Source organism: Temnothorax americanus, unplaced genomic scaffold, assembly GCF_048541705.1.
Source record: "Temnothorax americanus isolate GAGA-0224 unplaced genomic scaffold, ASM4854170v1 Scaffold35, whole genome shotgun sequence".
Classification (NCBI taxonomy): Eukaryota; Metazoa; Arthropoda; class Insecta; order Hymenoptera; family Formicidae; genus Temnothorax; species Temnothorax americanus.
This window is the reverse complement of record NW_027509496.1, coordinates 1,053,535-1,070,372: the sequence shown is the minus strand read 5'-3', so window position 1 is coordinate 1,070,372 and position 16,838 is coordinate 1,053,535. Positions and strand designations below refer to the sequence as shown.

General features: G+C 38.5%; 1 protein-coding gene and 1 pseudogene across 1 annotated transcript in view; both read right to left on the bottom strand.

Annotated features, from left to right (window-relative positions):
* LOC143901569 (uncharacterized) overlaps positions 1–16,838 on the bottom strand; it is a 229,034-nt gene that overhangs the window by 192,968 nt on the left and 19,228 nt on the right. The gene's annotated exons all lie outside the window — the stretch shown is intronic.
* Positions 9,909–15,669, bottom strand: LOC143901590 (uncharacterized; annotated as a pseudogene).

Below are 16,838 nucleotides of genomic sequence, written 5' to 3'. Positions count from 1 at the left end.
ACTGGAGCACGCCCGGATATATGATAAGAGAGGAAACTAAAAGAGACAAAGAAAGAATAAGCGCTGGTAGAAGGGCGATGAAGTATGAAGAAAAATTGGAGAGAGGAGAAGGAAACGAGATTGCAAGAGAGTGCTGGAGGGAAATAAGAGAAAAGGATAGGAAAGAAAAGTCAAAATGGGAAGAAGAAAGAAAGAGCTTTTACGAGCGAAGAGGTTATGCAGTCAAGGAAATAGAGAGAAAAAGAGGGGAGGGGTGGAGTAGCATTGAGGAATTAACGGAAAGAGACAGGGATATTCAGATTCAAGAGAAAGACGAAAGGATAAGAGAATCAAGATACAACAAATGGTACAAGGAGGTAGTAGAAAGCAGGAGGCCTGAATACCTGGAGAGAAAAGGAAAAGAGCAATCTATGATTAGGATAGCGAGATTCAGATTAGGTAATGAGATGAGAAGCGGAAGATACTGGGATACAATAGAAAAAACAAGCTGCAGGATATGTGGCGCGGAGGCAGAATCATGGGAGCATGTGTTAGAATGGTGCGCAAGAGACAAAGAAGGAGAAGAAAAAGAAGAAATTAGCGAAAGAATCAAAAGAATACTGGACAGCAAGGGTGAAAGAGAGAAGTGGATGGCGGAATTAGAAAGGAAAAGAAGGCAAGCGAGTCAATGACAGCTAAGCAGAGAGAGTAAGTAAATGTCTTTTGATTTCAGATAAGCAGGAGGTGAAGGAACAAAGATGGAGGGAAAGCTAATCTGCAAAGGAACAATGGCAATCGACAAAGAGGCGATAGAGAAGGTTGCAGAAGAGCGAATGGTGAAGGTGATGAAGGAGTACAAGGAGGAGATAAAGGAAATGAAAGAGGAAATAGAGAAGCTAAAAAGGAAAGTATACAGACTAGAACAATGTTCAGGTAAAAGGAAGAGAAGCGAAAGTGAGGAAGAAAATAGCAAGGTATGTAAAGCAAAATGGTGGTACGAAGAAGAAGTAGAGAAAGACGATGAAAAAAGAAAGAAGAATGTAATAATTAGGGTCGAGAAGAAGAGATGGGGAGGAGGTAGCTCGAATATGAATAAGGTGAAGCAATTTTTTACAGATGGGCTTAAGGTGAAGGTAGAGGTAAAGGAGGTGAACCAGATAGGACATAGAGGGGATTGGATAACATTCCTCGTAAAGATGGGAAGCGAAAGAGATAGCAGGAAAGTACTGGAAGCGAGAAAGAAGGAGGGAAGTAGAATGAAGGTAAAGATAGATGCAGATAAGTCGGTGGAAGATAGGATCAAAGAAGGAAAAGAGAGGAAAAAGAGAAAGGAAAGGAAAGAGGAAGAAAATGAGGGGACCAGGAAGTCGGCGGAGGACGAGATCGTGGAGAAGATGGAAGACCAGCTGCTGATGAGCACGGTCGAGGACGAGGCGGAGCAAAGGAAGAAGAGAGAGGGAAGGTCCTAGGAAGGGTGGGATGGGTAACAGGATATGTAAGGTCGTAAAAAGGCCAGGTGATAAGTTGGGGTAAGGGACTTATGTAAAGAGTTGGGTACGTCCCTATAAAACGCCATGTGAAAAGTGTTGTATATGTTTATATGAATAATATGTAAGGGTTTGGGAACGTTTGCCCAATAAAACGCCTTTTCAACCCCGGAAGGGGAGAAAATAAAGGATTGATTGATTGATTGATATTTTAGATAACAAAACAATTATAATATAAATTATCAAATAAATTTATTATTTTATTTTTAAATCGTTTATTTAAAATAACAAAAAAATTTAGTTTTTTATATAAAAATGTATTTTTTTTCTTCTACTACAGTTATGAAAAATTAATAATAGATAAAAGAATTACATACAGATAAATATAGTGACTTTTACATAAATATTAATAATCATCATTAAACAAAATAAAATTTCAATTAATAAAAAGATGCAAGTAACCTTGTACTCCACTTTGTACTGGTCATGCCTGCACGTTTTTTGATAATTACATATAAAAACAAACTACAAATAATTATAAATACCGATAACCGTTGTGCAGAATAACATACAAAGATATGGCGTTTCGAGATAAAAAAAATTTTAACTTAGAAAAAAAAATTAATAAGTTTAAGTTTATGTGTTTTAAGAATAACTAGTTAAAATTAAAAATTAAGGGGAATCTCTCGAGGGTAAAAAAATCGATTTTTTTTTTTTGCATTTTTTAAAAGTACATTTTGAAGAATTTATAATTCCTAAAGTTGTATAAAAAATTCGGAAAATTACGGAAGTTACAGCCAGCCTATTATTCGAAGTGGCGCGCAGGTCAAAATGGGCCTTTCAAAGTTTTGTCATATACGACTGTAGTCTATGGTCTTACGAACGTTAGGCAAAGGTTTTGAAAAATTTTTCAATATTAAAAAAAAATTAAAAGGGGAGCGCTAACAATGATTAATTAATAAGCTTACAAGTTATTATAGACTAGCAGTTAGTAAACATTTTGAACAGTGTGGAAAGCATGAAAAATGCCATAAATGCTACACTTAAGTATTTATGCTCAACTGACGAAGACTTGCAGCTCGTAGCTCGACTTATGCCCCGCCAGCGTCAAAAATTGGTGCAAATATCGATGCTGCAGGATTATTAACTACATTTGTTTATGACTGCATAAGTTAAAGAAGGCTTTTTATATGGACCTGAAATCGTTGATAAGACTGAAACTTACGTGAGTACTAGAAATATTTATATAACTTAATTGTATTTAAAACTTTTTAAAAGCGTTTTTCTCGAAACGACATATTTCAAACTAGTTCCCGATTTCAGACGAACTAATGAGCCGATCGGCTTTGCTCTGTGACTATACATATTTGTGACATATTTGCAAGAAGTCTCTATTATTGGAGGTAACGAAATAAAAATTCATTAATCTTTTTCTTTTATTTTTAATGTAAAACTGTCGATTCTTTGGAGATTAAACAAATTTTACATACCTTAAAGTAATTGAAGAAATAGTATGTTTTTAATCATTCTAGTTCCAACAACAACCGAACATGTGTAGCTTTGGCTGACGTGGTTGAAGTTTGGAGCGATTTTTGAACAAAAATTAAAAATAATTTTTTCCGAAAATTAACCAAGTAAAAAAGCAAAAATAAACAGCTTTCGTAGTTTGCCAGTGATAAATAAATATATTTCAGTTTCTCGACTTAACTGGCAAAGTCTCGTACATCAAATTTCGCACGACGTTTCGGCCCTTGGTGTTTGGGCCCTTATCAAGTGACTGTAATAACGTAACGCAATCTCAGGAAGTAACAAATTACCAAAATACAAGACTTAAATAAATTAATCATACCTAAATCATCTATAAGACTCGTCGTAAAACATCACGATCTAGGACGCACGTCGTAAAACATCACGTAATGAACGATCTAGAGACGCACTGTCTTGCTTCGCTTGATTTTGTTGTTCCGTTCTTCCGCAGATATATGGATGATATTTTCGCAATAATACCACGCTCAAAAATTGATGTGATCCTCGATGCGTTTAACGGCTATCACCCCAGATTACAGTTTACACACGAAAAAGAAATCAACGGCTCCATCTCTTTCTTATAGCGAATTCGGGCGCTTGCATTAGTGCACACTGAGTGCGCACTAAGGCTTGTTTATAATTTATTCTTATATTTAAAGTCGCTTAAATACACATTTAAAGATTTTTTGGCTAATAAAATAATCTGTAATATATTGTTGCGCCCGTGCCGAGACACCCGTTGCGCGCTGAACTTCGTCCACGTGAACTTCGCTCGAATAGCTTCAAGTCGAAGCGCGGTCCTTAACGACGGAATTATTGATTTATTGATTACACATTGACTGGGAGATTTCGCTCTGGGTTTCCGATTCGTTCGGACGTGTCCACCCGAGCTCTTTGTTAAACGAGTTCCTATTAAACGAGTGAGGAGTTCTCTCCCCTTTTGGAGGAGCTCCTTTCTAAAAATTCTAAGAATCTTTCCGATAATCAGCAAAATGTTTTTGTTGAATTCATTCGTGAATATCGGGATGTATTTTCTGAAAAGATTGTTGCGGGAAATTGTGATGTAGTTAGTCATGTAATTAACGTTGTAGATTCTCTCCCTATTAAACAGGTACCACGCAGAATCCCTTTTAACATGAGAAAGGAAGTTAATGAGATTATTGAGGAAATGAAGGAACAAGGAGTGATCGAAGCGTCACAAAGCCCCTGGATTTCTCCTGCAGTATTAGTAAAAAAGAAGGATGGATCGATTAGATTCTGCGTGGATTATAGAAAATTGAATGATGTTACTATGAAAGACTCCTTTCCTTTACCACGAATTGACGATATCCTCGACCAATTAGCAGGTAACACTTGGTTTTCTACACTCGATCTTAAAAGCGGATATTGGCAGGTGAAAATACATCCCGAGGATAGGGAAAAGACTGCCTTTTCTATCGGTAATGGTCTTTGGCAATTTACTGTGATGCCATTCGGATTATGTAACGCCCCCGCGACTTTTCAACGTCTTATGGAAAAAGTTCTTCATGGTTTATTATTTAAGATTTGTTTAGTTTATCTGGACGATGTAATTATTTTCGGGAAGAATTTTAACGAAATGGTTGAGAATCTGAAAAAGGTTTTTTCTTCGTTTACGTAATGCTAATTTAAAAATCAATCCAAAAAAATGTGTCCTTTTTGAAAGAAATGTAAAATATTTAGGTCATGTAATTTCTTCCGAGGGCGTTGCAACAGATCCTGAAAAGATCTCTGCAGTGAGAGACTGGCCTGTCCCTCACACTAAGAAGCAATTGAGGAGTTTTCTCGGGTTCTGCTCCTATTATAGAAGATTTATTAGAGGATTTTCTTCAATAGCCAAGCCTTTATTTATTCTTACGGAAAATAAAGTTAAATTTGTTTGGGAAGAAAATTGTCAAAAGGCTTATGAAGAATTAAAACTTGCATTATCATCTTCCCCAATTCTATCTTTTCCTGATGGGGAAGGAGAATTTATTGTCGACACTGATGCTTCTGGTGTTGGGATTGGCGCGGTCCTTTCTCAGGAACAGGAGGGAAAAGAAAGAGTAATCGCTTATTACAGTCGTATTTTAAATAAGGCGGAAAGAAATTATTGTGTGACTCGCCGCGAACTTTTGGCGATTGTCGACTCTCTTAAATCTTTTCGCCATTACCTTTTGGGGCGAAAATTTTTAATTCGCACGGATCATGTCTCTTTGAAGTGGTTAATGTCCTTCAAAGATTTGGAAGGACAATTGGCTCGTTGGTTGGAGAGGCTCCAACAATTTGAATTTTCTGTGGTTCATCGTAAAGGCTTTTCTCACAAGAATGCCGATGGTTTATCAAGGCGACTGTGTGAGATGGAAGATTGTCAGTATTGTGCAAGGGTGGAAAAGAAATCTTCTCAGGGACAAGAAGAGACTGTTGCTCGAATCTCCTTAGACACTGAAAGTCTGGAACTCTGGCGAAAGGAGCAGAGATTGGATCCGGACATTTCTTTAATTTTACAGGCGAAGAAGGTAGGTGTTCGTCCTCTTCGTTCTGAAGTAGTATCAGGAGATATTTCTTCTCAGATTTATTGGGCATATTGGGATGCTCTTGTTGTTAAAGATAATATTCTTTATAAGAAGTGGGAAGCCCCTAATCTAAATTCTGTCTTCTTTCAGCTGGTAGTTCCCCGAAGTCAGGTTGCCAGGATCTTAGAGGAAGCTCACGATTCTTCTTCGGGAGGGCATTTTGGAATAAATAAGACCCTAAGTAAAATCCGTCGACGTTTTTATTGGGCTACCTGTAAGCGCGATGTAGAAGACTGGTGCAGATCTTGTCGTGTCTGTGTAGCCAGGAGGGGTCCCTCAGGCAAAGGGAGATCTCCTCTTCAAATTTATAATGTGGGCATCCCTTTTTAGAGGGTACAGATGGATATACTTGGTCCCCTCCCGAGAACTTCCACCGGAAACAAATATTTACTTGTGATCGTTGATTGTTTCACTAAATGGGTAAAAGCATTTCCGATCAGGAATATTAGGACAAGGACTATCGCCGAGGTCTTCGTTAACGAGGTTATTTCCAGACACGGAGTTCCCTCAGATATCCACACTGACCAAGGACGAAATTTTGAGTCTAAGTTATTTCGGGAATTAATGAACCTTCTGGGAATTAAAAAGACAAGGACTACTCCTTTACATCCCCAGTCGGATGGCCAAGTCGAACGTCAACATCAGACGATAACAGAGACAAATTTCTTGGCAAAATTTGTCTCTGAAAATCAGAAAGATTGGGATAGGTGGATTCCCATGTTCCTACTGGCATATAGATCATCTAAGCATGAGGCCACGGGTTTCACTCCAGCAGAATTATATTTCGCTAGAAACTTAAAACTTCCTCTAGATTTATTACGAGGTAATTCTCCAGATGTTCAGGAGCAGGAATCTTCCGGGTATTACGTCCAAGACTTGAGGAGAAGGTTAGGAAAAATTCATTTTGAGGCAAGAGAGAGAATGTCGTTGAGATCTTCGAAGATTAAAACCTGGTATGACGGGAGAGCAAGATCATTTCTTTTCCAAGAGGGGCAGAAAGTTTGGCTGTTTAATCCTTAAAGGAGAAGAGGGAGGGCTCCTAAGTTGCAGAACAATTGGGAGGGCCCGTATTCTATAGTTAAGAAATTAAGTGACGTAGTATTCTGTATTCACAGGTCTCCTCGGAATAGGAAGAAAATTGTGCATGCCGATAGGTTAGCTCCTTTTGAAGAGAGACATTTGGGTTAGGTTGTGGTGCGAGAAGTCTAGCGGAGCCCGAGGGTAGTGGGAACTCTTTTATTTATGTTTACAATGTTTACGTGTTTTAATAACTTTTTTTTTATGCTTTTGTGTATTTTGTGAAAGTTGCTGCGTTTAATGTTTGCTTTCGCAGAAAGAGAGGAAGAGCGAAGAAACTTTCGACCCGAAAGAAGGCAACGTGATCGCCTGAAGTCTTCTAAAGAAGTCTGCCTCGCCCACGGTTTTCGACCCGTGGTTTTCCGTGAGACTTAGGGCAAATGCCGAGGTGGGGACTGGGGGAGTCTTGCGAGACGCAGGGTCCACGGAGAGTTATTCCCCCTCCCAGTCCGAAGACGTTCAAGAGGAACGGATCAGCGCTGGAAACAAGGGGTCCGCACCGAGCCGGAATGTAGTGGAGTCCTGCGGAGTCAAAGAGGAAGTGGTCGAAGGAGACGTAGTCTGGTTACCCGTAGCAGCAGCTCGGGGTAGGACAAGAATCCGTCTCGGGGAAGACCTGGACTTCCTGAGGAAGAGGACCCGGTGGGGAACCGTCCGCTTCAGCTGCCCTTCCGGATTGTCGGGACGACAATCTGGAAGAGGGAGGGCAGTGTTGCGCCCGTGCCGAGACACCCGTTGCGCGCTGAACTTCGTCCACGTGAACTTCGCTCGAATAGCTTCAAGTCGAAGCGCGGTCCTTAACGACGGAATTATTGATTTATTGATTACACATTGACTGGGAGATTTCGCTCTGGGTTTCCGATTCGTTCGGACGTGTCCACCCGAGCTCTTTGTTAAACGAGTTCCTATTAAACGAGTTCCTATTAAACGAGTTTCTTTCTAACATAAAGAGAGTCTTTATTCCTAGAAACGGGATTACGCGCCGCGTTCGCGAGTGAGTGTGTGAGTGAGCAGCGGACGCACGGATAAGCGTAACAATATATATGGATAATGTACAAATTATTTTATAGACTAAGAAGTATTTAAGATGATTTGTAAATATAATAATTGATTAAGAACGAGCCTTAGTGCGCACTCAGTGTGCGATACAACATCAGTGATCAGAGACAATGATAAACTCATCACTAATTGGTACAGGAAACCTACATTCTCGGGTAGATACACCAACTTCTTTTCTAGCCACCTCTTTAAATATAAATTAAACACGATAATTAGCTTGGTTGATCATGCTATTCTACTGGACAAGCGATTTCATTGTGAAAATTTAAAAACGGTTAAAGAAATCTTACTAAATAACCGTTTTCCGATTGATATAATTAAAAAACAAATAAAAAATAGGTTATTTATACTAAAAAATCGCAAAGACTCCACCGTACCAAGCGATGATACGGGTGATAGTACGTTTGATGTATCGAGATGCATTGTCTTACCGTACATTAAAGGCGTAAGCGAGGATATAGGTCGGCTTGTTAACAAAACCGGTCTTTGTGTTTTACATACGATTCCAAAAAAATTGGACAGCATTGTCAGGAGGGGCAAGGATAAACTATCTGCCGCCAGAAGCACTGAAGTCGTATACAAAATAAATTGTAACGACTGCAACGCATATTATATTAGACAGACGAAACGCCATTTAGAAACCAGGATCAAAGAACACAGGAGTGATATTACTAAACACAATAACAGTAATCACTCGGTAGTTAGTAAACACCGCATATCGCTAGGACATGATTTTAAGTGGACGGAGTCTGAGATTCTACATAAGGAAAAGAACGTGAAAAAGAGAGAAATCGCGGAGATGTTTTATATTAAGAAATTCAACGAAAACATAAATTTACAAAGAGACACGGAGAATCTCAATCCGATTTATGATAGGCTCATCTCGTCTACTTGAAATCGATCCTATTGGTTATTCCAACAACCAATAATATTTTAACAATCTGTCACGACTTCTTTGTTTTTGGGTCAAACGCGTCAGTCGGTCGATCGCTTCCTTGCGTACATGTCACGTTCGGCTATAGTTGACTTGTATATATCTTATCACTCGACACACAAGACATGTAAGAAATTTATTAATTTATTATTTATTATTTTTTATTTTTTATTTATTAAATTTAATTTTTTGCATTTTATCATTTTACTTTTATCATTATACAACTGACTACGGTACATTTTATTATTGGACACACAAAGTTATGTAACGACTTTTTACTTTTATTTTTGCATTTTACTTTTTATCACTACTAACATGCACTATTTTTAGCTTTATGACTTTCCTGGAACAATTTCATATTACGGATGTCTTGTGATGTTTTACGACGAATCTTATAGATGATTTAGGTATGATTAATTTATTTAAGTCTTGTATTTTGGTAATTTGTTACTTCCTGAGATTGCGTTACGTTATTACAGTCACTTGATAAGGGCTCAAAACCAAAGGCCGAAACGTCGTGCGAAATTTGATGTACGAAACACTGCCAGTTAAGGGCTTACACCTGAGTAAAGTGACCATATTTTGGGAATTCTTTCTTCGGGAAATAATTGCTTTATTCCAAAAATTTTTTTTCTGTTAAAAAGAGCATGTATTCTAATACGTTTGTGAATTTTTTAATTAAAATTTATTAACAATAAATATATTGGCGTCAGCGTAAGTCCCGTTTTTTTCGGTGTTCACCATTTTGGGTTGTCACGTCATCTGGAACAAAAATAAACATTAAATTCCTAATTAGTGATATATAAGACAGTTAGCTACGGGCCGAAAAAAATTAAAAAAATTTTTTCAAAAAATGGCGGTTGTTTGAAGTTTGAAGTCGATTTTTAACCAATTTTTTCAAGTTACCAATGCATTTTTTAAACATGTGTCACAAAAAATTTATAAAAGTCTGATCGTAGCTAATTAGACAAAGCATCCAAGAATATCGTGTCCAAATTTCAAAAAGATCTATCGATTCGTTCTCGAGATATCGTGAACGCCGTTTTTTAAAACCATGTTTCGAGAAAAACGCGTTTAAAGTTTGAGAAGAGATTTGGATATCATTAATTGTTTATAATACTATAACTTGAAAACGGCTTGTCTTACGAAAAAAAATGCAAAAACAAAAAAGTTTCATTTTGATTCGAAATTATTTGTAATAATTTAAAAAAAATTTTTTTTGTTAATTAACAATAAAATTGTTTAAAAATTTTATTTTTTCTAATTTTACCTTTAGTCGGCGATTCTGGGGCCATATAAAAATCCTTCGATTTTAAGCAGGTTCTCAGCATCAGCTGCTCGCAATTGTTTACGACGAATTCTTCCTTCCCGTGTTGCATTCGCGGCTTGGATCTCGGCCTGATGAAGACGATTTTCATCTGCCTCCTCACAGTAATTATTGGCATTTGGTCCAACTTTAATACCCAAGTATTCCATGACTTGCAGATATGATTTACTTCCAGCATTGAATGTACAGGCTGCTATGTAAGAAGCAATTTTCATAATACAGCAGCCGCTGTGGGTGATTTTGGGTGTCATGCGCCAAAGGACGTTATTAAAGCTCTCGTTATTCTGTGTAAAACCTCCCACGCATTTTTCTAGAAATTTGCCTAAAGATAAATTCTTGTATATTGGCTCGATAGCTTTTACAACATCTGGATGAAGCGCAGGTGCATGGTGAAAACTGTCTAGTTTATTCAAAGCTTTTGCTTTTTGCCATTTACACCAAGAATCTTTTCCTGTCGGACACAAGTCATGTTGCGGCTTCTGGTCAGTTGATTGTAAATGATAAAAAGTAGCTATAACAGCATTTTTCATTGCTTCAAGTGAGTGGCAATTACGTCGTATTGCAAGGCCATAATAACGAGTAAATTCTACGATTATCTTCCCTGTCAATTTGCCCTTTCCACCAAGTCCTGAGGTTTTTTCTTCAAATTTCAAAGTCTCGTACCCATTCGTTTCTGTACATGTCCAATACATTCTTTTTTTGTTATTATTATGCCAGGATAAGGATTGCTATTAACTATTGCTGGAAAAGTCTTGGAGTCTCCATCGCCTATGTAATTGACGTATTTGACACCGAATTTTTCTTCTGATCGTTGAAACATGTGACACATTCCTTCTACCTCCATCTTTCCAGAGGACCCTGTGTGATTGATCTGACAATTGGGTGCATGCTGCTCTCGAAACTCTTCATAATCTGCTGTTCCTTCCAGTCCAATCCATTGTTCACATGCCTTGCAAGTTTTGGAATTTATAAACAAATCAAGAACTCTGCCAGTATAATGTCCAATAATTGTTGTAACTCCATATAAATAATCGAATCCTCGCTTGCGCCACGAACCATCCCCGGACACGGTTATTCCCGCATTTTTCTGATTTTTTTTTGTTTCTGTGACTTTTTTCTTTTTGTACACTTTCTTTTAAAATTAAATTTAATACAGCCTCTGAAGCAGTTGAAATATGATTTACAACCGTGTCATACGAGGACTGAGCTATGAGCTTTGCAAGGTCCATAAGTCCACAAAATTTTTTTGCTCCGCTTAATCCAATACCTATCATCCGCATTGCGAAGATAAATCTCGTATTTATTTCGTAGGCATTTAATATATACGGGCACAAAGATACGCTTTGAGTCACACAAGAAGGACACAGAATTTGCACTTTGAAACCGAGACCACGTGTTGATGATATGGCAAAACTAATATTACTCACACACGTTTTACACTTCACATGTTCGCTAATAAACGAAAAAACTGTTGCAAAATTTAAAATTACGTAACCAATGTTATCGTTTATACTGGGCTCTAACACATGACTGGCTCGCAATTTCTTCGCTGATGTACTCAACTCATTATATTTTCTGCTTCAATTTTATATTGATTCTTGGAAGGTTTTCTTTTCTTTGATCGACATTTATATGTTCCTGTTGACTTTCTTCTTTCCCTTGAAACTTTTGAATGGAGGGTAATTTTTGTATTTTTTTTCATGTTTACAAAAATTTTGCTACGAAACAACGCAACGATGTTCACTACTGCAAAATTACAGAATAATTGGCTTGTGGCGATTACATCGTCACATATATTTAACCGCTGAAAGACTTTAAATCTCAAATAATAGAAAAGTCACAAATAACAAAAGACTGAAAAACATGTAAACATGTTTATAAGAAATGTAGATAACATATAAAAAATAACATATAAAAACAATATAAATATCAGCGAGCGAAAATAATAAAGTCGAGATACAAATAATAAACATTTGCGAAACTAATTTTTATTGTTAAACCGATGACGGCTTGAGGAGAGGCTTCTCGAAAAACACGAAGTCCTGATGAGAGGAGAGAGCTATCTCGCGATACCGGCGAAAAAGGCGCGATACCACTACGCTCCGCTCCGCCCCGCTTCAGTAAAACCTCCGTAACTTCCACAATTCTTCGAATTTCTTAATAATATTTTAACACAATATTTTTGAAACTACATATTTTCAAAAAATGCAAAAAAAATCGATTTTTTTTAAATTCTACTTAGGTGTAAGCCCTTAAGTCGAGAAACTGAAATATAAAAAAGCAAAAATAGGCAGAAAACAATAAAACTGGGTTAAAAGTGACAATATTAATATAAATAACCAAAGAAAATGCGAAAAACATTACAAATATTGAAATCTCAAGTTATTCAATAGAAATATCAAAGTTTTGTGCCACAAATTTACACCACATTTAAAATTCCTGGAATGTGCAAGTTAAAAAAAAAATACTTGATTAATATCTTCCGGGCCTCGTTTTTAATAAACAAATTTTTTTCCAACTCTTAACGTCCATCGACGTATAAATATTTTGTCAATTCATGGTACAAATCACCGGAATTCTCGGTAGGAATTTTAAATGGTGACAATGTTTGCGCGCGTTCAGTCTTCGCCGTAAACGGAGGGCTTCTGGGGCTTGATTATTAATCAAGTATTTTTTTCTTAACTTGCACATTCCAGGAATTTTAAATGTAGTGTAAATTCGTGGCACAAAACTCTGATATTTCTGTTGAATAATTTGAGATTTCAATATTTGTAATGTTTTTCGCATTTTCTTTGGTTATTTATATTAATATTGTCACTTTAAACCCAGTTTTATTGTTTTCTGCCTATTTTTGCTTTTTTACTTTGGTTAAATTTCAGAAAAAATTATTTTTAATTTTTGCTCAAAGATCGCTCCAAACTTCAACCACGTAAAAAACTAGAAAATTATGTTATTATATGACAACTAGAAAACCAAAAATCGTTCAGCGATGCACTGGACCGGAGTGTGGCGAGCTAAAATTAAGACGTGTGTTATTATACATGCAATTACCTTGAAAAAAAAAATTATAAAAAAATTAAAAATATTGTAAAATAAAAAATTGTAAATTAAAAATTGTAAAATAAAAAAAAAATAGTTTCGCTCGTCACCTCCACGTTGATAATTCCTGGGTTTGGCAAAAAAACAGAAATTTAAACTTTGTTCATGAAGTACGTATCATGATTCCAATGGCATCACGTGACCAATAAAAAATTTTTAATCAACGACTCTGAAAACTTCTAGAGATAGTATTCTGGTACAAAAACCATTCAAGATAACGTACATGACCTAACGGGTTGTTATATATAAGGTTCAAAATGTCAATATTTCGAGTATAGTTTATACTTTTAAAACGCTTTATGAGCACAAATAAAAAACACGACACAAATATTTTTCGAAGTTTTACATATGTGCACAATTTCAAAAAAATCGACAAGTGACACTTGGGTAATGTTACTTGTCAGTAACAAAAAATTGTAAAAACATTTTTGAAAAACAATTTTGTAGGGAAAACTTTAAGCTTTCACACTAACAAAGATATTATTCGCAGATTTTTTGGGCACGTGACAGGCCCACAAAGTGAGAAGAAAATTTTCTATTTTGTCCAGCTTGTAGTTGAAAATTACCAAACTCACAGAAACTCAAGAATAATAGTATAACTTTTTGAAGGTAGAGATTTTGAGCTTTAAAATTATTTTCTTAAACTTAAATTTTCTTTATTTTTGACAAAATTACAGCTGTTTGAATTTTGCCTATTTTTTAAGAAAAATTAAGTGGTCCTCTAATTTTTGTGAAGAGTTTATTATTATTACGTACAAGATTCCATTCAATAATCAAAAAATGTTAATATTTATTTATCTTATGTTATACATAAAGTTTGATAGTAACTAGTTAAGAGGTAAATAAAAAAGTTAATAACTTTTAACTAGCTTAGTTAATTTAAAATAAGTTAAGGAGGAATTACCGTTTTGAGAGATATTTCAATTAGTTATTTTAAGCTGAGTAGCGTATTTTCACAAACAGAAAATATTTTTAGTTTTGTATAGCCTGTGACGTTGCGGCCCGCCGCTTCGTGGCAGCGTCCCGCCGCCGTCACAAGGCGCGGAAATTCGCGCCCAAAGACGAGCCAGAGAGGCGACGACAAGATCTCCAGAGGCCAACATTTTATATCATTTCCGCGTTTTGACTATTCTTTTATTTTCATGTGTAAATTGTAATGCGCGCGGCGCCTCACCCACATCACGGCGAATCTTCGAGGGAGTACCGATAACGAGAGGGGTCCGGGAAGACCAAGGACCGAGGAGGGGTGGCGAGAGCGGAAACTACAGGGATCACGGGCGGCGAAAGCAACGCGGCAGGCGTGCGGCGCGTGAGGCAGCGATGGACGAAGGCCGCCGATAGCGGGGCCCCAGGTACCGGAGACCCGGTTTCAGGAATCTGCCTCCACGAAATACCGGCCCGCGGGGTGACTGATCACCGCCCCGAGGTCAAACAGGAGGCACACCGGCAGGAACAAAGTCTTGTCCGCTGCCCAGGGACAAATCGAAGGAGTCGCTACGCAGCCGAGGGACCGTTGCGCGCTCCCGAAAAATCCACCTTACGACGATCCTGCGTTAAAATATCGCGCGAGCTTGCAAGCTCGCTCTCAATTGGTTGGCACGCCCCTACGGAAGGGGGTGCCGCATCGATTCCGCTATCGAGCGAATCTAGCGAGAGTAGCGAGACACTCTCTGGTCGTCCGTCGGCGAGTCCAAACGTTAACGTTTTGAGCTCCGCGATAACTACCCCGAATCGGGTATCCGTTTGATCTTGCGACGACCGATAGCACGAGGTAATGGCGAGGAGCCCGAGAGAAAGGCATCGCATCGGTGAAGTTGCCCACAAATAATATTGAGATATAAAGCCACGACGCCGCCCTCCGGTGCGCGCTCTCCTCCGGGAAAAACGTTTGTAATATCGCGACACGTACGGTTCCTTGAAACCGAGTATCGAATGGCGATCGAAAGCGAGAGCGAAGGACCTCGGGATGGTATCGTGGCCGCGGAATCGCGATAAAGACGTGATAGCGAGCCTCTGGAGATCGCGATAGATTCGTTGGCGAAATCCGGTAATGCGAGTCCGTTTTCGTGTAATGTCCGCGCTCGTGGTTGCGTCTCGCGCACACGGTGTTCACGGCGTATCGAATTACCAAATATTACTTAGGTTGGAATGTCGTCCGCGTCGGCACATCAATCGCGTTAACATGCCGTTTATGTGGGCTGATTGCCTTAAAAGATTATTCGTGTTAGGATAGTTATATTTGGATGCGTTGTTTCGGTAATTGCGTGTAAGAACTAGTCGTGCTGGCTGGAGAACGTTATTCGCGTGAGTTACTCCATTCTCGCAATAGGCTCATTGCTTTCATAATTGCGTGCCATTATTGCTCGCGGTAATTACGTAAATTTCCTCGCGTTCAATCCAAAATTTTGCGCTATCCCGAGTACCTCGGCGTATCATTTTTCGCGTTCGAAAATCACTGAAAGCAGTATTGTATTTCCCCGAATGACTTGCGTTAGGCTTAAGATAATTGGCGACAGAATTCTCGTGCGGCTCTATACGTGGCGTCACGCGCTCCGAGCGTGACGTACTGTCCCCTCGCGATCTTTTCTGCGAGACCATAGTTTCCATTTCTATGATTATTTCGCGTTTACTGTCGATGTTCCCTGTCAATCATAAGTTTCATTCTACTGTAATTCTTTAATCTAATCACAGCGCATTCTGCGCGTTTTTTACGGTGACAAGATTCTCGCGGATTCCTTATTAATTTTTTTTGTGTTTTGTTGAAATAAAGAAATGATCCTATTCTTTTGTTGGTATGAATTATTATTGACGCTATATTATATGCTATGTTTGATGCGATAGTATCTGTGTTGTGTTATATTATATTTTGTTTAACATCTTTCTTTCAGCTTAATGGGAAATATTATTTCGATGGTTATTTGAATAACCGTGTTCGGGTGGGTTAATCGGTGATTTTGCGATAATATTTGATACGGCGTAGCGTTTTGGAATTTGGTGTTTACGTTCAGCGAGCGGTCGCGTCAGAAAAACTATTTGACCATTCTGCGTTACCTTCACATTCCATTCGCGAGTGTTATTGTTCGCGTATTAGTATTCTCTTTTGAGAATACTGGTAGCCTTCCGTAGATTTTGCGCGGAATAGAGACTTTCACATTCTTTCGTGTGTATTGTTGATTGTATATTAGCTTTCGCGTACTATTATACTCTTTCCGGAATTCAGTGGTGCTCTACTAGTCTTCGCAAAAATTTGATCCCCCAGTTGTAATGAAATTTCAAGTAGATAAGATGGATCCAATCGAGCTCACCGACGAGTGGATTATCCACGCTTAGCGCAAAGAACGAATCGCCGAGTTGAGTCGACGCAAGCTGTCTATCGAAGGATCCGACCCCGAGCTGACGCTCCGCTTGTTACGTTTGTTGACGGCCACGCGTCGAGAATCAAGCCGCGTGGCCGACGTCGACTTAAACCGCGCGACGACCCTTGAGTTAAATCAGACAACGGGGACCGAAGCGAACCCCCCGGTCCATACCGAATATCTCGGTGTTCCGGTAGAAATCGTTCGTCCAGATAGTCCGTCCGCTACGATGGGTGCACAAGCGCATCTCGATTAATTCGACGTCTCACGGAGTTACACGCCTAGGGCCTCGCACGATCCAAACGTTAACTCCGCGACGGCCATTTATAATATCATGCGGAAATGGGATCTAAAGTTTACCGGCGCGCGCGGAAAGGATGCCGAAACGTTTCTGTTGCGTATCGAAGAGGGCCGCGAATT